This window comes from Bos taurus, chromosome X (genome assembly GCF_002263795.3).
Source record: "Bos taurus isolate L1 Dominette 01449 registration number 42190680 breed Hereford chromosome X, ARS-UCD2.0, whole genome shotgun sequence".
NCBI classification, from domain to species: Eukaryota; Metazoa; Chordata; class Mammalia; order Artiodactyla; family Bovidae; genus Bos; species Bos taurus.
This window is the reverse complement of record NC_037357.1, coordinates 87,734,232-87,757,595: the sequence shown is the minus strand read 5'-3', so window position 1 is coordinate 87,757,595 and position 23,364 is coordinate 87,734,232. Positions and strand designations below refer to the sequence as shown.

Sequence of the window (23,364 nt, the reverse complement as noted above, 5' to 3'; positions counted from 1 at the left end):
CCTGCAGTGAAATTGCAGAGTCCTAACCACTGAACCACCAGGGAATTCCCACAGAGATTCTTCAAATACCATAGAATCCTGTTAGAGGAAGACTTTCAAGAGAGTGACAAACAAGATAGCTAGAGAAGCACCCTGAAGGTCAAGGACAAGAGCCTGCCACTTGTCCTTGAGAAACCAGTCAAAATTTATAGATCACTCTCACTTTGCAATATATGCATAAAACACCAAATAAACTTTAAGAAACTGAATACAGCATTACATTGAAAGGTTTGCCTACTATAAATAAGGAGAGTTTATTCTAAGTACACAAGATTGATACCACAAGGGATCTATCAACATCATTTATCAGATTAATAGATTTTTAAAAGGCCATAACATAATCATCTCAACAGATGTCAATAATGTATTTTTTTTAATTATAGTTATTCCAGATTGAAATATTTTTTAAAATATTCCAGGAGGAAAATTTGTTTCTTAACATGATACAGAATATTTAAATTAAAACCAAGAAGCAAAATCTCATTCCCCTTAATACAGGATGACAATGATGCCTCCTGCTATCTAGTATATTTAACATGGTAAGATAAAACTTTAAGAGGAAAAAAGTGAAGAATGTATATAGGAAAGGAATACATATCCAATTTTGATGTTTGGATTACATGAATGGAAATTTATACAACTCTAAGAATATTAGCTAAAAATAACTAAAAGTAACAAATGAATTCAGAAATTATAAGGTAAACAAAACAACTGCATTCCCATGAACTATCACAGAACTAGAAAATATAATAATTTATTTATGATAGAGACATAATCTTGAAACACAATGTGCTGCATGCTCACTCGCTTCTGTTGTGTCCGACTCTTTGCGACCCTATGGACTGTAGCCCGCCAGGCTTCTCTGTCCATGGGATTCTCTAGGCAGAATACTGGAGTGGGTAGCCACACCCTCTTCCAGGGGATCTTCCCTACCCAGGGATTGAACCCCAGGTATCCTGCATCTTCTGCATCACAGGAAGATTCTTTACCCCTGAAATGTATTTATGATAGAGACATAATCTTGAAACAAAATATTACCTTAAAATTTATAAAATCCAAGTATGAGGGAAAAAAGAATGACATAAATTGACATGCATCATGTTCTTAGATAGAAAGTTTAAATACAGTAAGAATGAAACAGACACTAACTTGAATTCTGAATTGTATCACAACTATATATTAATCTAGAGTCCCCATGGCATTCTTTAGATAACTTGAAAGACTGATAGTGAACTTCACCTGGAAGAATAAGTAGGCATGGTTACTAGTATATATATTTTCTTAAAAGTAAATATAGCAAACAACCGATCAGCATTTAATCTTGTACAAAGAAACAATCACCAAAACTTTACAGCACTGGATTAAGAATAGAGATTCTACCAATGGATATGTTCTGTTTCTAAAACTTAATAAATGATAAATCAAAAGTAATGCAAAGCAAGCAAAAGCAAATATAAGAACAGATTCAATCACTTTTTAGTAAACAGTTGAGGGACTGCTAGATATCAAAATGGAAAACAATATACAATTATAACATATACCACACAACAATAAGTTACAAGTGAAAATCTTTAGAGTTGATTTTAAAAAGAACACAGAATATTATATTCATCCCAGATGTGGTGGATAGACAAAGTTATTTCTGACCATGGAAAGATACAAAATGAATTAAGTCATATGTAGTAAAATATAACTTTTTGCAACAGAAACTCTCCTTCATTGTTGGTGGGAATGCAAAATAGCACACTCACTTTGGAAGACCGTTTGACAATTTCTTACAAAACTAAAAACACTCTTATTATACGATTCAGCAATCATGCACCTTGGTGTTTACCCAAAAGATTTGAAATTTTACATCCACACCAAAACCTGCACACAGATGTTTATAGCAGCTTTACACATAATTGTCAAAACCAGGGAAAACCAAGATGTTCTTCAGTAGACAAACCATAGTAATGGGAAAATGGGATATTGTTAACTTTAAAATGGGAATTTATTTAGTGAAAAAAATAAATGAGCTATCAAGTCACCCAAAGATATGGAATGCATTCTAAAAGAAGTATAAGAAGCCATTTGGACAAGGCTATATGTATGTATGATTCCAACTATATGACATTCTGGAAAAGGCAAAACTGTGGAGACAGTAAAATGACCAGTGGCTGTCAGGGGTGTGGGAAGAGGGAGTAATGAACAGGCGAAGCACAGAGGATTTTTAGGGCAGTGAAGATATTCTGTATGACACCCTAATCGTGGTACATTGGTTCAAACCCATGGAATATGAAACACAAAGAGGGAATCCTAAGGTAAACTCCAGACTTTGTTAAAAGTGAAAGTGTTTTAGCCGTGTCTGACTCTTTGTGACCCCATGGACTATACAATCTTCATGGACTATACAGTCCATGGAATTCTCCAGGCCAGAATACTGGAGTGGGTAGCCTTTCCCTTCTCATCGTCCCAACCCAGGGATCGAACCCAGGTCTCCCGCATTGCAGGTGGATTCTTTACCAACTGAGCTATCAGGGAAATTATCAGGGAAATTCTGGACTTTAGTTAATAATAATGTATCAATATTGGCCCATCAAGTATAACAAGTGTACTATATTAACTGCAAGATATTAGTAATAGAGGAAACTGAAGTGGGGAAAGTATATGGGAACTCTCTGTACTTTCTGCTCAATTTTTCTGTAAACCTGAAACCACTTTTTAAAAAAAGATCTATTAAGTTTAAAAAAAAAACAAAGGAGACTAAATGGGCAGTTTACGCATAAGGAAACTTTTACTCTTAAAAACCATCCTGTGGAACACAGAAATCTCTATTAAAGTTATTTAAACCAATTCTCCAAATTCACAGTGCATCAGAATCCCCTGGAGCGTTCATTAAAACACAGACTTCTAGGCCCCCTACCTGACCTCACCCCCAACTTTTGATTCCTTTAAGGATGAGGTGGGACCTGACCATTAGATTTCCTAATGAGGTCCCAGGGAACGCTGATGCTGCTGGCCCCGTGCGTCAAGAAAAATATAAAGTCTGAGAAAAAGAAAAGCAATGCCAAGGAGTCCCCAAAATGGGGCTATAGGGCACACAAAAATTAGAGGGCACATATAAAACACGTTGAGCCTTTTTTGCAGAGTATATTAGACAAGGTTGGGAGAGAGAACAAGTCCCACCTGTTTAAACACTTGAGCAAGAAGACTGAAAGGTAGTATTTGTCTAGTCTTATCACATCCTTTCTCTGATATTGCTATACTGACCTAAAATCATAAATCTGTAATGGACAAAGGCATTAAGAAAGGTAGGAATGGGAGAACAAGATGGCGAAGGAGTAAGTGGACATGGAATACATCTCTCTCCACGGATTCATCAAGAATACACCTTCAGACACAGAAGAACACCAGCTGAGAGCAGACAGGAGTAACTGACCAGTGGAAAAGAATAATAGAACCACGCAAAACTTGGTAGGATGAAGGAATTAGGGGGAAAAACAGGAGTGTTAGTAGGACTGGACCTGCCCTTTGCAGGTAGGGGAACTGAAGCAGAGGTCCGATCCCCACATGGGGCAATTGTCTGAGTCAGAGGAGAAACATTTAAGGCTGAAACAGCTGATCTGTGGCAGCCTAAATGGAATGAGAATCAGACAGTCCTTGCCGCAGCCATATATACCCCAGACAGGCACGCTGGTCCCCTGGAAGGTGCAGTGGCTGGGAGCTGGAGTATCGGTATTGTGGAGCAATCCCAGGGTGAGGGCTGCTATTGAGTACAGAGAGATGGATCAAGGGGATGTGAGGGAGGAGATTGTGATGGGAAATGCCAGTGGAGGAAAGCCAGGCAGCCATGGAAGCAAGGCAATACTGCTGAGTCACGTGTAGGTGGTAGAGCCATCACCACAGCCTCTTACTCCCCACAACACAGCACTGGCAGTTGAACGATAGGGAGGCTGGCCCAGCAAATGCCTGAGCACCGAACTACAGAGTAGAACCCCACCCAGGGTGCCCCTTTAAGTGCCTGATGCACCAATCTACAGAGTAGGACCCCAGCCAGGGGGGCCACTCTATGTGCCTGACACGCTGAACAACAGAGAAGAACCCCAGGCAAGGGAGCCCTCTAAGTGCCCAAACAGGTGGAGCTATGGATAAAGACTTGCCAAAGTGGCCTTCTGATTGCCAGCTACAAGAGGCTGGAAAAAAGACTCTGATAGGGCCACAACTCCTGCAGAGGAGGCAGTCTATGTCCCTGCACGCTTAGCACCAGCGGGGTCCCCACAAGCCAAGCAGCTGCACCACCTTCACACTCAACTCTCACTGGGGCAGAGCTGCCACAGGCAAAATAAGTCTTGCATCTATGCGCACAGGGTCATTTCAGTTGTGTCTGACTCTTTACAATGCTGTAGACTGTGGCCTGCCAGGCTTCTTTATCAGGGACGGGGGTTCTCCAAGCAAGAATACTGGAGCATATTGGCCAATACTGGTTGCCATACCCTTCTAGAGCACTATATTTCCTGCTGCCCTGGCCACCAAGCCCCTTGAGTACCTTGTACTGCCAGAACCCCTGCAACCCAAGCAACTGCACCACCTCTACACCTGGCCCTCACAGGGGCAAACCCAAGTCCTCCAGGGCAGCCTCAGGAGCAAACCCCAGTGGACGACCCACATGTAGAGGTGGAAATAAAATCACAATTGAAACCCAGGGGCAGTGTGGCTAAGGAAGAAGGCCCAAAACCTTCCCACCAGCTGTACAAGCTTCAGATTAAATCCACAGGATCAACTAGGCAGACTCTGTGTCTATAGAATATATAAAAGGACACTGAGAGCTCCCACAAAAGAAAACGCACTAGTTCTGATAGCTGTGGACATTGAAGGCAAGAACACACAGGAGTTAGACCAGATTAGAACCTGAGCTGCCCCCACAGCAGGTTCAGAGATCAGCACAGTGTTGGAGGACATCCTAGGAGGTAAGGTGGACTCCCAGGGAGGGAAAGGACTCTGACAGCAGTGACTCAAGAAAAACATTTATTATTCTTATTTTTTGACTTGTTCTGTAGATTCTTTTGGATTTTCTTTTTTTTTTTTTTCCTCTCCCCACCCCCCGTTGTTTAGTTGTCAATTTTATTAGCACTAACAAATACAATTAAGCTTTTGAGCTTTTTTTTTCCCTCACTCACATTTTTTTGTTGTTGTTATAAACCTCTACCTCTATGTTGTGCTTTTGCAGTTCTGTGGAGTTTTACTTTTTTTTCCTCTTTTTTAATTTTTAATTTTTTAAACCTATTATTATTTTTTCTACCTTTATTCCTTCGTTTGCTTTTCCTACTGGTCTTTCCCCCTTGCACTTAATCTTTAATGTTTATAAATCTTCTTTATCTACCTCTATTTAACTTTGCATATCTATTTTTTCTTTTCTTTCTCCCTTTTCCTCTCAACATATTTGTTAGTTTTATTTTAATTGCTTTATTCCCCAATTGGCACCTTGCTTTTGTTTTCTAGTTTGTGGAAACTGTTTTCCAGTTTGTGCTTTAGTTAGTTTTGTTCTGGTAGATATAGTTTTTGGTTTCCTTTGTTCATTGGGTCAGTCTATTATACTTTATTTTTATTGGACTGTTTTGATTTTGCTTATGGGTGTATATGTATATGTGTATATTCAGTCACACTTTTTGTTGTTGTTATAAACCTCTGTCTCTATGTTGGGCTTTTGCAATTCTGTGGAGTTTTCCTTTTTTTTTTTCTTTTTCTTCTTCCATTTTTTTCTTTTATATGATTTTAATTTTTTAAATCTATTATATTTTTTCTACATTTATTCCTTTATTTGCCTTTCCTACTGTTCTTTTCCCCTTATAGTTAATCTTTAATGTATATAAATCTTCTTCATCTACCTCTATTTAACCTTGCATATCTATTCTTTCTTACTTTTCTTTCTTTCCTTTCCACTCAACATATTTGTTAGTTTTCTTTTCATTGCTTTATTCCCCACTTGGCACCTTGCTTTAGTTTTCCAGTTTGTGCTTTAGTTAGTTTTGTTTTTAATTGGTAGATATAATTTTTGACTTCCTTTGTTTGCTGGTCAATCTACTGTACTTTATTTTTGTTGGACTGTTTTGATTTTGCTCATGGGTGTATATGTATATGTGTATATTCCATTATTTTAATTATTATTTGCCTGATTTTGTAACTGCCATTTGTCTAGGGTTCATCTTTGGTTTCTCGTTTTTGGATATTTGTTTTAATCTCACTTAATGCCATAACAAACCACTTGTAGAATCTTCGTTCCTGACCAGAGATCAAGCTGTGAGACTCCAAGACCACAGACTATCAGAGAACTAACCCTAGGGAGTATCAAATAGTGAGAACTCACACAAAGGAAACCACTTGAATACAAGACCCAGTATCAAACTACCACCAGTAGCACCCTGTGCAGGATGCCTGATCTAAACAACAAACAAAAATACAAACCTAATCATCAGCAGACAGGATTACCACCTCACTCAGTCTTGCCCATCAGAGGAAAAAGAAACAAACAAACAAAAACTCAGCACAAATCTCACTTTATATGAAGCTTACACAAACCACTGGACCAACATTAGGAGGGCAGAAACCAAAAGGAAGAAAGACTTCCACCTTCTTCAAGGAAAGAATTCAACTTTCCTTGAGGCCTGGGAAAAGGAGACCTCAAACACAGTAAGTTAAAAAAATAATGAAAAGGCAGAGAAATACTACACAAATGAAGGAACAAACTGGAAACACAGAAGTCCAAATAAATGAAGAGGAACTAGGCAAACCACCTGAAAAAGAATTCAGAATAATGATAGTAAAGATGATTAAAAACCTTGAAAAAATGCAGAAAATGCAAGAATCAATTAACAAAGATTCAGAAGAATTAAGGAATAAACATACAGAGACAAACAACACAATTACTGAAATTTAAAATACTCTAGAAGGAATCAATAGCAGAATATCTGAAGCAGAAGAACGAATCAGTGAGCTGGAAGATAAAATGGTGGAAATAATTTCTGAAGAGCAGAATAAGGTAAAAAGAATGAAAAGAACTGAGGGCAGTCTCAGAGACCTCTGGGACAATATCAAACGCACCAACATTTGAATTTATAGGGGTCCCAGAAGAAGAAGAGAAAAAGAAAGGGTATGAGAAATTTTTTGAAAAGATTATAGCTGAAAATTTCCCCAACATGGAAAAGGAAATAGTCAATCAAATCCAAGAGGCACAGAGTCCCATACAGGATAAACCCAAGGAGAACACACCAAGACACATCCTAAAAAAACTAACAACGACTAAACACAAAGAAAGAATATTAAAAGCAGCAAAGGAGAAGCAACAAGTAACATACAAGGGAAACCCCATATGCTTAACACCTGATTTTTCAGCAGAAACTCTGTAGGCCAGAAGGGAATGGCAGGATATATTTAAAGTATTGAAAGGGAAAAATCTACAACCAAGATTACTGTACCTGGCAAGGATCTCATTCAAAATTGATGGAGAAATAAAAAGCTTTTCAGACAAGCAAAAGTTAAGAGAATTCAGTACCACCAAACCAGCTTTACAACAAATGTTAAAGGGACTTATATAGTCAAAAAATACAAGAGAAGAAAAAAGGTCTATAAAATCAACCCCAAACAATTAAGAAAATACAATAGGAACATATATATCGATAATAACTTTAAATGTAAATGGATTAAATGCTCCAACCAAAAGACACAGACTGGCTGAATGGGTACAAAAACAAGACTCATATATTTACTGTCTACAAGAAACCCACTTCAGACCTAAAGACATATATAGACTGAAAGTGAGAGGATGAAAAAATATATTCCATGCAAATGGTAAGCAAAAGAAAGCTGGAGTAGCAATCCACATATCAGACAAAACAGACCTTAAAATAAAGACTATTACAGGAGATAAGGAAGGACATTACATAATGATCAAGGGATCAATCCAAGAGGAAGACGTAACAATTGTAAATATCTATGCACCCAACAAAGGAGCACCTCAATACATAAGACAAACACTAACAGACATAAAAGGAGAAATTAACAGTGACAAAATAATAGTAGGAGACTTTAACACCCCACTCACAACAATGGACAGATCATCAATACAGAAAGTTAATAAGGAAACACAAGTCTTGGCTATTATAAAGAGTGCTGCGATGAACATTGTCATATGGCAGTTCTATTTCCAGTTTTTTAAGGAATCTTCATACTGTTCTCCATAGTGGCTGTACTAGTTTGCATTCCCACCAACAGTGTAAGAGAGTTCCCTTTTCTCCACACCCTCTCCAGCATTTACTGCTTGTAGACTTTTGGATAGCAGCCATTCTGACTGGCGTGAAATGGTACCTCATTGTGGTTTTGATTTGCATTTCTCTAATAATGAGTGATGTTGAGCGTCTTTTCATGTGTTTGTTAGCCATCTGTATGTCTTCTTTGGAGAAATGTCTGTTTAGTTCTTTGGCCCATTTTTTGATTGGGTCATTTATTTTTCTGAAATTGAGCTTCATGAGTTGCTTGTATATTTTTTAGATTAATTCTTTGTCAGTTGCTTTGTTTGTTTATAATAGCCAGGACATGGAAGCAACCTAGATGTCCATCAGCAGATGAATGGATAAGAAAGCTGTGGTACATATACACAATGGAATATTACTCAGCCATTAAAAAGAATACATTTGAATCAGTTCTAATGAGGTGGATGAAACTGGAGCCTATTATACAGAGTGAAGTAAGCCAGAAAGAAAAACACCAATACAGTATACTAACGCATATATATGGAATTTAGAAAGATGGTAATGATAACCGTGTATGCTAGACAGCAAAAGAGACACAGATGTATAGAACAGTCTTATGGACTCTGTGGGAGAAGGCGAGGGTAGAATGATTTTGGAGAATGGCATTGAAACATGTATATTATCATATCTGAAATGGATCGCCAGTCCTGGTTCAAGGCATGAGACAGGGTGCTAGGGGCTGGTGCACTGGGATAACCCAGAGGGATGGGATGGGGAGGGAGGAGGGAGGAGGGTTCAGGATGGGGAACACATGTACATCTGTGGCAAATCCATGTCAATGTATGGCAAAATCACTACAATATTGTAAAGTAATTAGCCTCCAATTAAAACAATAAATTTATATTAAAAAATAAATATCAAAAAAAAGGAATTAGCCCCCCAAAAATTAATTAATTAATTTTAAAAAAGGAAACACAAGTCTTAAATGATACATTAGATGAGATGGATCTCATTGATACCTTCAGGATATTTCATCCAAATGCAGAAGAATGCACCTTCTTCTCAAGGGCACATGGAACATTCTCCAGGATAGACCACATCTTGGGTCACAAATCAAACCTCAGTAAATTTAAGAAAATTGAAATCATATCAAGCATCTTCTCTGACCACAATGCTATGAGACCAGATATCAATTACAAGAAAAAACTGTAAGAAATAAAAACACATGGAGACTAAACAACAGATTTCTAAATAACCAACATGTAACTGAAGAAATCAAAAGGGAAATAAGAAAATTTCTAGAAACAAATGACAATGAAAACACGACAACTCAAAACCTGTGGGATGCAGCAAAAGCAGTTCTAAGAGGGAATTTTATAGCAATACAATCCTACCTCAAGAAACAAGAAAAATATCGAACAGACAACCTAACGTTACACCTAAAACAACTCGAAAAAGAAGAACAACAAAACCCCAAAATTAGTGGAAAGAAATCATAAAGATACGAGCAGAAATAAATCAAAAAGAAATAAAAGAAACAATAGTAAAGATTAATAAAACTAAAAGCTGGTTCTCTGAGAAGATAAACAAAATTGACAAACCTTTAGCCAGACTCATCGAGAAAAAAAGAGATAAGAATCAAATCAACAAAATTAGAAATAAAAAGGAAAGGTTATAACAGACAATGCAGAAATACAAAGGATTATAAAGATTATTGTGAACAACTATATGGCAATAAAATAGATAACCTGGAGGAAATGGACAGATCCTTAGAAAAGTTCAGTCTTCCAAGACTGAACCGGGAAGAAATAGAAATTATGAACAACCCAATTACAAGCACTGAAATTGAAGCTGTGATCAAAAATCTCCCAAAAAAATAAAAGCCTAGGACCAGAAGGCTTCACAGGAGAATTCTATCAAATATTTAGAGAAGAGCTAATGCCTATCCTTCGAAAACTCTTTCAAAAAATTGCAGAGAAAGGAACATTTCCAAACTCATTCTACAAGGCCACCATCACCCTGATACCAGAACTAGATAAAGACAACACAAAAAAGAAAACTACAGGCCAATATCACTGATGAACATAGATGCAAAAATCCTCAACAAAATTTTAGCAAACAGAATTCAGCAACACATCAAAAAGCTCATACACCATGATCAAGTTGGGTTTATTCCAAGGATGCAAGGATTCTTCGACATATGCAAATCAATCAATGTGATACACCATATTAAGAAATTGAAAGATAAAAACTGTATGATAATCTCAATAGATACAGAGAAAGTCTTTGACAAAATTCAGCACCCATTTATGAATAAAACTCTTCAAAAAATGGACATAGAAGGTACCTACCTGATCATAGTAAAGGCCATATATGATAAGCCTACAGCAAACATTATTCTCAATGGCAAAAGACTAAAAGCATTCCCTCTAACATCAGGAAGATGACAAGGATGTCCACTATTGCCACTATTATTAAACACTGTCTGGAAGTCCTAGGTACAGCAATCAGAGAAGAAACAGAACTAAAAGGAATCAATATCAGAAAAGAAGAAGTAAAGCTCTCACTATTTGCAGACAACATGATACTGTACATAGAAAACCCTAAAGATAGTATCAGAAAATTACTAGAGCTAATCAGTGAATTTAGCAAAGTTTCAGGATACAAAATCAATACACAGAAATCACTTGCATTTCTATATACTAACAATGAAAAATCAGAAAGAGAAATTAAGGAATCAATCCCATTCACCATTGCAAGAAAAAGAATTAAATGTCTAGGAATAAACTTACCTAAGGAGAGAAAACTGTACACAGAAAACCATAAGACACAAATGAAAGAAATCAAAGATGAGATAAACAGATGGGGAGATATTCCATGTTCCTAGGAAGAATCAATATTGTGAAAATGACTATACTACCAAATGCAATTTACAGATTCAATGCAATCCCTATCAAATTACCAATGGCATTTTTCACAGAACTAGAACAAAAAATTTCACAATTCATATGGAAACACAAAAGACCCTGAATAGCCAAACCAGTCTTGAGAAATAAGAACAAAGCTGGAGGAATCACCTTCCTGACTTCAGATTATACTACAAAGCTATAGTCATCAAGACAGTATAGTACTGGCACAAAACAGAAATACAGACCAATGGGCCAAGATAGAAAGCCCAGAAATAAACCTATGCACCTTATTTTTGACAAAGGAGGCAAGAATATACAATGGGGCAAAGACAGCCTCTCCCATAAATGGTGCTGGGAAAACTGGACAGCTACATGTAAAAGAATGAAATTAGAATTCTTCCTAACACCATACACAAAGATAAACTCAAAATGGATTAAAGACCTAAATGTAAGACAAGAAACTATAAAACTCTTAGAGGAAAACATGGGCAGAACACTGATGACATAAAGCAAAGCAAGATCCTCTATGACCCACGTCCTAGAGTAATGGAAATATAAACAAAAGTAAACAAGTGGGACCTGATTAAACTTAAAAGCTTTTGCACAGCAAAGGAAACTATAAGCAAGGTGAAAAGACAACCCTCAGAATGGGAGAAAATAATAGCAAATGGAACAACTGACAAAGGATTAATTTCCAAAATACACAAGCAGCTCATACAACTCAATACCAGAAAAATGAACAACCCAATCAAAAAGTGGGGAAAAGACCTAAACAGACATTTCTCCAAAGAAGACATACAGATGGCTAATAAACACATGAAAAGATGCTCAACATTGTTCATAATTAGAGAAATGCAAATCAAAACTACAATGAGATATCACCTCATACAAGTCAGAATGGCCCTCATCCTGTGGCGGATTCATTTTGATATTTGGCAAAACTAATACAATTATGTAAAGTTTAAAAATAAAATAAAATTAGAAAAAAAAAAGTCTACAAACAAAAAATGCTGGAGGGAGTGTGGAGAAAAGGGAATGCTCTTGCACTATTGGTGGGAATGTAAATTGATACAGCCACTATGGAAGACAGTATGGAGATTCCTTAAAAAAACTAGGAATAGAACTACCATGACCCAGCAATCCCACTCCTAGGCATATACCCTGAGGAAACCAAAATTGAAAAAGACTCATGTATCCCATTGTTCACTGCAGCACTATTTACAATAGCTAGAGCATGGAAGCAACCTAGATGTCCATCGACAGATGAATGGATAAAGAAGTTGTGGTACATATACACAATGGAATATTACTCATCCATAAAAAAGGAATGTACTTCAGTCAGTTCTAATGAGGTGGATACACCTGGAACCTATTATACAGAGTGAAGTAAGTCAGAAAGAGAAAGATAAATTCCGTATTCTAACACATATATACGGAGTCTAGAAAAGTGGTACTGAAGAATTTATTTACAGGGTAACAATGGAGAAATAGACATAGAGAATAGACTTATGGACATGGGGAGAGGGAACGGGAGGGTGAGATGTATGGAAAGAATAACATGGAAATTTACATTACCATATATAAAATAGACAGCCAAGGGGAATTTGCTGTATGGCTCAGGAAACTCAAACAGGGGCTCTGTATCAACCTAGAGGGGTGGGATGGGGAGGGAGATGGGAGGGAGATTCAAAAGGGAGGGGATATATGTATACCTATGGCTGATTCATGTTGAGGTTTGACAGAAAACAGCAAAATTTTGTAGAGCAGTTATCCTTCAATAAAAAAATAAGTATATTTTTAAAAAAAGAAAGGTAGGAATGAATAGATTGGCCTAGTTGAAGTGGAGAGTACACTGGAGAATACTCCTGCTGCTGCTGCTGCTAAGTCGCTTCAGTCGTGTCCAACTCTGTGCGACCCCATAGACAGCAGCCCACCAGGCTCCCCCATCCCTGGGATTCTCCAGGCAAGAACACTGGAGTGGGTTGCCATTTCCCTCTCCAATGCATCAAAGTGAAAAGTGAAAGGGAAGTCGCTCAGTCATGTCCGACTCTTTGTGACCCCATGGACTGCAGCCTACCAGGCTCCTCCGCCCATGGGATTTTCCAGGCAAGAGTACTGGGGTGGGTTGCCATTGCTTTCTCTGGAGAATACTCCTAAGACCACCTAAAGATGCTGGACTAAATCTGCATTCTCCATCCCATTCCTCTTTTCTCTTAAAGACTGATCCCAGACAGTGTGACTCACTAGACTGTCCCCTCATTTCCAGGAGACAAAATGTACAACTGACACCAATTCTGAACTCTGGCTCAATACCCTCTGCTTTCTCTACACTCAAACGTGGTTGTGGTGGTGGTTTAGTCACTAAGTTGTGTTCAACCCTTTGTGACCCCATGAACTGTAGCCTGCCAGGCTCCTCTGTCCACAGGATCCTCCAGGCAAGAATACTGGAGTGGGTTGTCATTTTCTTCTCCAGGGGATCTTCCCAACCCAGGAATTGATCTCAGGTCTCCCACATTGCAGGTAGACATTTTTACTGACTGAAATACAGGGGAAGCCTAAACATGTACAGTCAAAAGGTTGATGGAGAACACACGAAAAGTTTCTAAAAAACTCCAATATATGTCCACAAGGCCAAACATCCAGTGCTGTCTATCATGTTTAGCACAGTTTTTCTAGCAACCAGCATAGTAGCGGGCACATTATAAATGCTCCCTAAATAACTGCTCGAAGAGTGACCAAATCTGAGGGAAGTGATGGAAAGCTGAATGGTCCTCCTATATGATCACAATGCACACTTTTCTTTCTTAAATTTATTTTCAATTGGAGGATAATTGCTTTACAATATTGTGTTGGTTTCTGCCATATATCAACACGAATCAGCCATAGGTATACATACATCCCCTCCTTCATAAACCTCTCTCCCACCTCTGACCCCATTTCACCCCTCTAGATTGTCACAGAGCACCAGGTTTGAGTTCCCTGCATCACGCAGCAAATTCCCACAGGTTATCTATGTTACATATGGTAATGTCTACATTTCCATGCTACTCTGTCAATTCATCCCACCCTCTTCTTCTCCCACTGTCCACAAGTCTGTTCTCTACGTCTGTATCTCCACTACTGCCCTGCAAATAGGTTCAGCAATACCATCTTTCTGGATTCCGTATGTATGTTCTAAGACTCACCCTCTAAGAATCCTTGTATTGGAGCTCTACAGTGAGAATACTTAGGCCCAGGTACCAAGGACAGGAGAGATGGAGTAAATTCAAACATACACCTACACGCCCTAGGGGAGACAGACAAGGAAACAGAGAGATGGAAATAGTACAGTAATATTAAGATCTAGGCTGTTCTCGTCTCCATTCTGCGTGCTGTGCATATAAGATGAACAGTAAGAGGAGTCCCCTGCCCTTTACCCATATCCAATTCAAGCACAGTATGAAGTAGGCATCTTAAGGAAGCTCACAGTCCTATCTGCAGATCCTGGAAGATCAGGGACAACTTATGAGTGCAAACTCCCACACATCCTGTAGGCAGGAAGCTTCTCGACAATCGTGCACATCTCTCCATCCTCAGAGGGCAGTGGGTGAGGGTCCCCTCCACGGATGGGGGGAAATAGCTAGGTTCACTCTTTGGCACTCTCAACATTTGCACCCATCTGTATTGTGGACCTGGGTTTCTCCTAAAGATGCCCACCAGAGGGCACATCCCGTGATTCTGCCTGCCTGGTTCCTTCCTGGATCCTCAACACAGTACCTGACACATGGCAGAAACTCCATAAATATTCAGGAAGGTGAGAAGAGACACAGAATGCACTCAGTCCTGCCCCATGTAGGCGGGGTCCCTCTTTTCAAAGCTCTGACTGGAACAGAGCTCTGACAACACTTGAGATAGTACTCACTCCTAGGCTGAAAGGGAGAGAAGGAGGGAGGTTGAGAGGGTACAAAGGCTCTGGTACCCGCCTGCCGCTGCATGTAGAGAAGAAGGCAGGAAGGGAGTACAGAAAACACCCACTCTCTAACACTCTATCCACCTGAGCACATATTTAATAAGGACATTTCTTCTAGAACACAGATGAGCCCACCAGACAGAGCGCCCAAATCCCTATCTATCCTGTTCTCCTGTGCTTTTCCAGTATCCACCAGTCACTTAAAAACTCTTACTGAAAAAAAGAAAGTAAGAAAAAAAAAAACTCTTACTGGGAAGGAAGACAGAAGGGAAGGAGTGAGAAAAGGAAGCAGGAAGGGAGGGGAAAAGGGAATGAAGGAGGGAAAGAGGGAGGACATATAGGTTCTGTCCTTGGTGCAGTTCAGCCCACCCTCTCTGAATCCTTGCCCAGGTGCATTGCATGGAGACAGCACTAGCACCCAGAGAGCAAGGATTAGAGGGGTGGGCAGGGCAGATGGCTCAAGCACCCACTGCTCTCAATGCAGAGGAGGCTGGGTCAGTGTGAAAGCAGGAAGGAGAAGTATGCACACTGTGAACACAAGAAGGGGGATCCCTAAAAAGCGCCATTCTGCTCTGTAACTACCTAGAGGGGTAGAAAGGGGTGGGAGATGGGAGGGAGGTTCAAGAGGGAGGGGACACATGTATATCTATGGCTGATTCATGCTGATGTATGGCAGAAACCAACACAACATTGTAAAACAATTAGCCCTTCAATTAAAAACAAATACAAAAAAAAAAAAACCAAATACAAAATTTTAAAAAGCCCCATTCTGCCACACAACTGAACTCAGCATATGCAGGATATTAGATGGCACAGAAGTCCACTCTCCTACACACATCCTTTGAGATAAGGACCACATCCCTCTTGTGTACATCATACGCCCATTGCCTGGCCTAGTAGCAGTACCTTGCTCAATAAATACCTGGGGAAGGGAGGCCAGGAGATTCACAGGTGCTTTGTCCTTCCACCTACAGGAAAGGGCCCACCTGTGATGCCAGAGTAGGTGTGCTGCACCATGCTAGCACTCACATTTAGGGCACAAGGAAAGGAAAGGGGGAGCTGAGCAGAAGGCTCAGCCATGCACACCACAGGTGCACCTGTGTGAGGGGATAAAGGGAAGTGTAGTTCCCACCCTCTGAGCCCACGTATCCACAGGCACTGTCATGAAAAAGCTGACTGTTCCAGGATCCACTAGACAGTGAAGTTGGTGTCCCTGACTGGCTAGGTCACCATGGCATCCCCAAAGAACAGGAGCTCAGTTAATGTGTTAAACGGATAGACAAAGAAATGCACACATAAATAACTGACTGATGGACTTCCCTGGTGGTACAGTAGATAAGAATCTGCCTGCCAATGCAGAGTATGTGGGTTTGATCCCTGGTCTGGGAAGATTCCACATGCTGTGGAGCAACTAAGCCCAAGAGCCACAACTATTAAAGCCCATGCGCCTAGAGCCTGTGCTCTGCAACAAGAGAAGCCACCACAGTCAGAAGCCTACACTCTGCGAGAGTAGCCCCCCTAACCACAACCAGAGAAAGCCCATGTACAGGAATGAAGAGCCAGTGTAATCAAAAATAAATATAAATAAATATTTTTTAAAACTTATTTAATAAAAAACAACAAATAACTGACTGAAAGATCAGCAAAGCACAGGAAGGCAAAATGCTGGATAGGCTTCATTCTACAGAGACCAGGCTCCCAATCTCACATCCTTTTTTTTTTTTTTTTTACATTTTTTGGCTGCACCACATGGCATATGGGCTCTTAGTTCCCTGACCCAGGATCAAACCTGTGCCCTGGGCATTGGAAGTGCAGACTCTTAACCACTGGGCCACCAGGGAAGTCCCCCAATCTCACGCCCTTGCACAAGCCCACTGCCCTACACCCAGTCTAGGATGTAAGAAGACAAAGTGGAAATGAAAATCCAGTCGAGGCACCTGTACCCCATATGTGCTTTTGAGTGCAGGCACACAACAAAGAAGTGCACGCTTCTGCAGACAAGTGCAGATATGAACAAAGCCTCTCTCCTCCCTCTAGAGTTTTGTGCAGAAATGTGTCTCTAGGTGTGTCTGTGTGGATCTGCATGTAAACAATGAGAGGCCTCGATTCCTGGCCCACCCTGCCTTCCTCTTCTCTAGAGGGGAAGTTCATTCAGCCCACATCTCCACCAGACAAGAAGTCCTGTAAGGAGAGAAGCTATCTCATATTCAGCAGGATGCTCCCAGCCCAGTGCATGACACACAAAAAGTCATCAATACATACACATATGCTGATTGGATTGTTTGGCAGAAGGCACTTGATGACAGGGCTCCCCCCTCCTGTAATCCATGCACATAGGAGGTGCTTTGAGAATTCACAGCTCCGATATGCAATGGGTACGGGAGAAGGAGCAGTTCATTCTTCTACACATCGTGTGTGTGTATGCATGCGCGCATGTGTTGTGTTAATTGCATACCCTGATAAGTAACGATAAGGGTCTTCCCTGACATGGTCTTGGCTGCGAGTTCGCTTAACCTCGCTTAACCTCATATGCTCACCAAGCATGTGGCTCTGGAAGGTGGAGAGAGTTGTGAGCAGATGTACCTCTGCCACAGCTCGCAGGGACGCAACACTGGGCACATGCATAAGAAATGGGGAATCACGTTCCCTCCCACCCTATACAGGTTAAGTCCCTCAGAGGAGGTTGACTTGCTTGCCACTGCATCCCCAGCACTTCCACTAAATCAGTGACTCAAAGTTGAGCGAACATCAGAGCCAGTGAGAAGGCTTGCAAGAATACACGTGGCTGTGGTCTGTAATTTAGTAGTTCAGGGGGAGGGCCCAAGAATTTGCATTTCTAACAGTGTCCTAGGTGATACTGATGCTCCTGGCCCAGTGACTACACTTTGAGAGCCACCACTCTAAAAGGACATGACACAGATGAAAGAATGGGATAGCTGATGTAAAGACTCTCTACTATTTTAAACACAGATGAGATTCCCTCTCTATGAAATTTTATACAATAGCAATGAACTGGGACAGCATCTGTCCCCAAGTACTGAGAATGAGAGAGGGAGCTGAATAGGAAGCTCAGGGCTCTTCAGATCTAGTCTATCAGCATGTGTGTGTGTGTGTGTGTCTGTGTGTGTACAAGAAATGTCACCGCCCTGCTCACAGGTGATTTTCCTATGACTGTGCAAAGGGGACATGCCCTTTTTGCATACGCATGTGTGGGATAAGCAGTAAGTAAGGGCAACTTCCACCCAAGCTCTGGCTGTGGAAGGAGCATGCAGAAAGCTCACTGCCTTGCACACTGGACATGGAAAACAGCACACTGCTAGTGACACTTAGTATCCTGCATACTCTGTGGATGCCACTCTGGGTACAGGGTACACACTTTCTGTGTCTCTATGCCTGAGCGCTGTGTGTGTGTGTGTGTGTGTGTGTGTGCAGGGAAGGCTCACTTTTCTGCATCCAGTGTGTTCACACATGATCCTACAGAAAGGGAAAGATAGGCTCTCTCCCACACAGCAGTACAAATGGGAGCAGCAGTGAGAAGGCCTCCATCATTGAGTCCTATCCATAGAAGGTTAGGAAAGTTGGTGGGTCTACATGCTGGGGAGGCAGTGGGACAGCACAACAGCCTATTTCTCCTGCCCTTGCTGTAAGCAGGAGTCTCTGCACGTAGGTCCATGTCACTAAGTGTGTCTGGGGGCTGGGGTGTTGACAAATCTCATTCTGGCATATCCTGCATATGTTTGGGTCTGTAGATCAGGCAGCAGGAACCACAGAGATCCTCCATTCCTCTGAACAGTGGCCTAATAGTGTGTAGCATCCATGTGTTGGTGTGTTTGTCAGTCACCCACCAGAATATAAGGGTAACAACTGTGTCCATTTTGACCCCTGCTACATCCTCTGTGAAGAGATGGTACCTGGCATCGAGAAGACACTTGAATATCTTGGGGAAGAAGGGAGAGGAGGAGGAAAGGTTGCTGCTTTGTCCTCCTACATGCAGACAAGGCTCCTTGCCTTGGAGTCCCAAACAGTGGCAGTGATTCAAGACAGCACCAGCTCCCAGAATGAACAAGGGAGAGGGATGCACCCAGCGGGGGCCCACCCTATGGTACATGTTTATGTGTATGCACCCAGTCAGGCCCCTCTTCTGCACACAGTGCCTTTGTGTGGAACTGTACTGAGGCTTCGAAGAGTCTCCTACACACTTCTGTCTGTGAATAGGATGTAGGGCAGCTATGTCAATTCCCAATGTGCAACTCGCCCACCCTGAGGACATGTGGGCATGATGAATGAAAAGGGGTCCATTCTCCAACCTGCAGGGAAGGACCAGATGCAGTGCATTTTCTCATGGGCTGGTTGCCCAGCACCGCACCTGAGCTAGAGCAGGTACTCAGCTGTACAATGGGGGCGGGGGAGGGGGGGCGGGGTAGGAGGACACAGAGATTCTTTGTTCTAGGCGAAGATGGTGCTCCCTCTCTCAGAATCCTTGCCCAGGTGCATTGCATTCAGAAAGCACTCTCACCCAGGTAGCAAGGATTAGAGAGGGGGAGCCAGGACAGAAGATTCCAGCACCTGTTTACCAAGGAGGTTCACCATTCCTGCCCACTGCATTTACCTAGGACTGAATTAAAGAGAAGATGCTCCTGCATGGATCAGTGTAACAGAAGACGAGAAGTTTTGTATTTGTTAGTAAGCTGGGGGGCGGGGTAGGGCAGATAAGTCCCTTGCATGGCTGCTCACCCCGAGTACATGCAGCGGTGATGGGTGATGAGAAAGTCTACTCTCCTCTCTGGACTGGAAGATCCAGGAGGACAAGGGCCAAGTCTGTCGCACAGTGCCTCATAAATATTATTCGTGGAAGGAAAGAATGAATGAGGGACAGACGGCAGGCAAGCATGCAGCAAGTAGCTGAGAGGTAATAGCCAGATCATCTGTCCTGCTCCATGCAGAGCAGGCTCACCCTCAAGGATCTCCACCCAGGGCACAGCATTTAGAAGGCGTTCTCACTTTTGCACAGAGGAGAGGAGAAACAGAGCAGAAAGCACTGGTGCTGGCACCCTGTATGTGTGCAGATGTACATATTTAATTCTCATGGACCCATCCCCACAAAGCATCACTACATGCTTTTAACAGACTGAGCCCCCTCTCCCCAGCACGTACATGTATACTCATCACCACACACAAGGTCCCACGGCCATTCTCTCTCAGGCAGAGCCTCTGAATACAGGCTGTGAGCAGCACCTTTTTCAGATCGTACGTGAAAGTTCACATGTGTTGGCTGTGCATCTGGAGGTTAACAGGAAGGCTGGGATGATCTAGCAGGGGGCGAAGCGGGGCATGCATGTGTATGCGCATACTGGGGATGGCGTGGTAAAGGGGCTACTTAACCCTTTCCACTCCTCTGACAAACTAGGAGCTCAGGGAGGGCAATGACTGGTTGTGCCATCACCCACTGCATGTTTCCCCATTACTGTATGAATGTAGGAAGCCAGAATAAAGAGAAAGCTCACACCCTGACATAGGCGTAAGCCTGCTACAGGGGAATGAGGCCCTTTCTCCCACCTGTCCTCCAGAGAGCCCAGGGTTGAGGACTCTGGGTCAATCCATATCATTCACCAGTGAATCTCTGCCACCCAGTGCAGCATATCTCCCAGGAAATGAAATGTCTGAAAGACAATGAGTCAGTGGAAGAGGTCATGTATCGGTACTCAGTCCTTCTCCACGTAGACCAGGCTCAGCCTCTTTGAATCCTTGAATAGGTGTGTTGCACTAGAACAGCACTCACACCTAGGTTCCAAGGATTCGAGAGGGGGAGCAGACAAGAAGGCTCAGGCACCTGCCCTGTGTATATGTAGCTATGACACAGTCTTGGTCTCATGTATACACTGAGGATTGATTGTACAGAGAGGCAGAGAACTTTCTGTGTGAGATCAGAGAAGATTCCTGCTTTTGTGTACTTGTGGGTGACAGGAGCAAGGAGATGTCCACTCTGTGGCCCACCCACCCTCAGGGCAGGTGGAGCAAAGGCTGATGAAGAATTCCATTCTCCTCCCTCAACTGTAAGCAACATGAGGGCAGGAATATGGTGTGCCTGTTCATGACTATAGGCTCACCACCCAGCTTAGTACCGTGTATGGAAGAGGTGATCAATAATCATTGGTGAGATGGTTGGGAAGAGGCTGGAAAGGTGCTCTGTCCCATATGGAAGATGGGAGCTCTCACATTCAGAATCCTTGCCCAGGTGGATTGCATTCACAAAGCACTCTCACCTGGGGAGCAAGAATTAGAGAGGGGAGCCACAACAGACGGTCCCACGTGGGCTTAATGAGCGGGCTCAGTCTTCTTCACAGAAGCTGCTTACTCGTGATACGCAAGAGAAGGTTCTGAAGCTTCACAATGAAGATGTCTAGTTGAACACATGTCTTTTCTGTTCTCTCAGATGACAACAACAAAGCAACAACAAAGAAGTATAAACCTACAAGGGCAAAGAGGCCGAGAGGAGAAGAGGGTGAGAGGAAAGAGCGAATGAATGAATATCACTGAGGCTCATTAACATGTGACCACATACTGGGCTTCCCTGGTGGCTCAGAGGTTAAAGCATCTGCCTTCCATGTGGGAGACCTGGTTTCGATCCCTGGGTTGGGAAGATCCCCTGGAGAAGGAAATGGCAACCCACTCCAGTACTCTTGCCTGGAGAATCCCATAGACGGAGGAGCCTGGTGGGCTACAGCCCACGGGGTCGCAAAGAGTCAGACACGACTGAGTGACTTCACTTCACTTCACATACTGGATAGCCCGCCAGCCTCCTCTGTCCATGGATGGAATTCTCTAGGCAGGAATACCGGTATGGACAGCCATTCCTTTCTCCAGGGGATATTCCTGACCCAGAGATTGAAGCCAGGTCTCCCGCACTGTAGGCAGATTCTTTATCATCTGAGCCGCCAGGGAACGCCATAGTTGAGTGCAGTTGTTCTCAAACTCTAACATGCATCAGGATCACCTGGAGAGCTTGGTAATACACAGGTTATAGGGGTATCCAACTCCACAAGCCTCGGGAAGGGCCCAAGAATTTGCATTTTTAACAGGTTCCCAGGAGATGCTGCTGCTCCTGGGACTACAGTGGTGTGGTGGGAAAACCATGGACTCTGGTGTTCACATAGGCCTGGTTCAAATCCAAGTTCTACCACAAATGAGCTTAGAGAGTCGACACTTCTTAAAAATGGGGTCAATAAACCCTACTTCCAGATGTTCAGGCTGGTTTTAGAAAAGGCAGAGTAACCAGAGATCAAACTGCCAACATCCGCTGGATCATCGAAAAAGCAAGAGAGTTCCAGAAAAACATCTATTTCTGCTTTGTTGACTGTGCCAAAGCCTTTGACTGTGTGGATCACAATAAACTGTGGAAAATTCTTCAAGAGATGGGAATATCAGACCACCTGACCTGCCTCTTGAGAAATATGTATGCAGGTCAGAAAGCAACAGTTAGAAGTGGACATGGAAGAACGGTCTGGTTCTAAATAGGAAAAAGAGTACGTCAAGGCTGTATATTGTCACCCTGCTTATTTAACTTACATGCAGAGTACATCATGAGAAACGCTGGGCTGGAGGAAGCACAAGATGGAATCAAGACTGCTGGGAGAAATGTCAATAACCTCAGATATGCAGATAACACCACCCTTATGGCAGAAAGTGAAGAAGAACTAAAGAACCTCTTGATGAAAGTAAAAGAGGAGAGTGAAAAAGTTGGCTTAAAGTGCAACATTCAGAAAAGTAAGATCATGGCATCTGGTCCCATCACTTCATGGCAGATAGATGGGGAAACAGTGGAAACAGTGGCTGACTTTATTTTTTGGGGCTCCAAAATCACTGCAGATAGTGATTGCAGCCATGAAATTAAAAGATGCTTACTCCTTGGAAGGAAAGTTATGACCAACCTAGACAGCATATTAAAAAGCAGAGACATTACTTTGCCAACAAAGGTCCGTCTAGTCAAGGCTATGGTTTTTCCAGTAGTCATGTATGCATGTGAGAGTTGGACTATAAAGAAAGCTGAGCACTGAAGAATTGATGTTTTTGAACTGTGGTGTTGGAGAAGACTCTTGAGAGTCCCTTGGACTGCAAGGAGATCCAACCAGTCCATCCTAAAGGAGATCAGTCCTGGGTGTTCATCGGAAGGACTGATGTTGAAGCTGAAACTCCAATACTTTGACCACCTGATGCGAAGAGCTGACTCATTTGAAAAGAC

At 42.0% G+C, this 23,364-nt stretch overlaps 1 protein-coding gene and 5 non-coding genes across 6 annotated transcripts in view; all 6 read right to left on the bottom strand.

The window, feature by feature from the left end:
* The window catches only part of CLCN5 (chloride voltage-gated channel 5), a 183,192-nt gene that overhangs the window by 60,520 nt on the left and 99,308 nt on the right, over positions 1-23,364 (bottom strand). The window lies entirely within an intron of this gene.
* MIR502A-1 (microRNA mir-502a-1) lies at positions 15,488-15,572 on the bottom strand. Its single transcript, NR_031325.1, has one exon. It is a non-coding gene; the product is annotated as a microRNA mir-502a-1 (primary transcript).
* On the bottom strand, positions 17,439-17,518 carry MIR660 (microRNA mir-660). The gene has a single exon (NR_030914.1). It is a non-coding gene; the product is annotated as a microRNA mir-660 (primary transcript).
* Positions 19,587-19,670, bottom strand: MIR500 (microRNA mir-500). The gene has a single exon (NR_031323.1). It is a non-coding gene; the product is annotated as a microRNA mir-500 (primary transcript).
* On the bottom strand, positions 20,862-20,926 carry MIR362 (microRNA mir-362). Its single transcript, NR_031318.1, has one exon. It is a non-coding gene; the product is annotated as a microRNA mir-362 (primary transcript).
* Positions 21,334-21,416, bottom strand: MIR502B (microRNA mir-502b). Its single transcript, NR_031326.1, has one exon. It is a non-coding gene; the product is annotated as a microRNA mir-502b (primary transcript).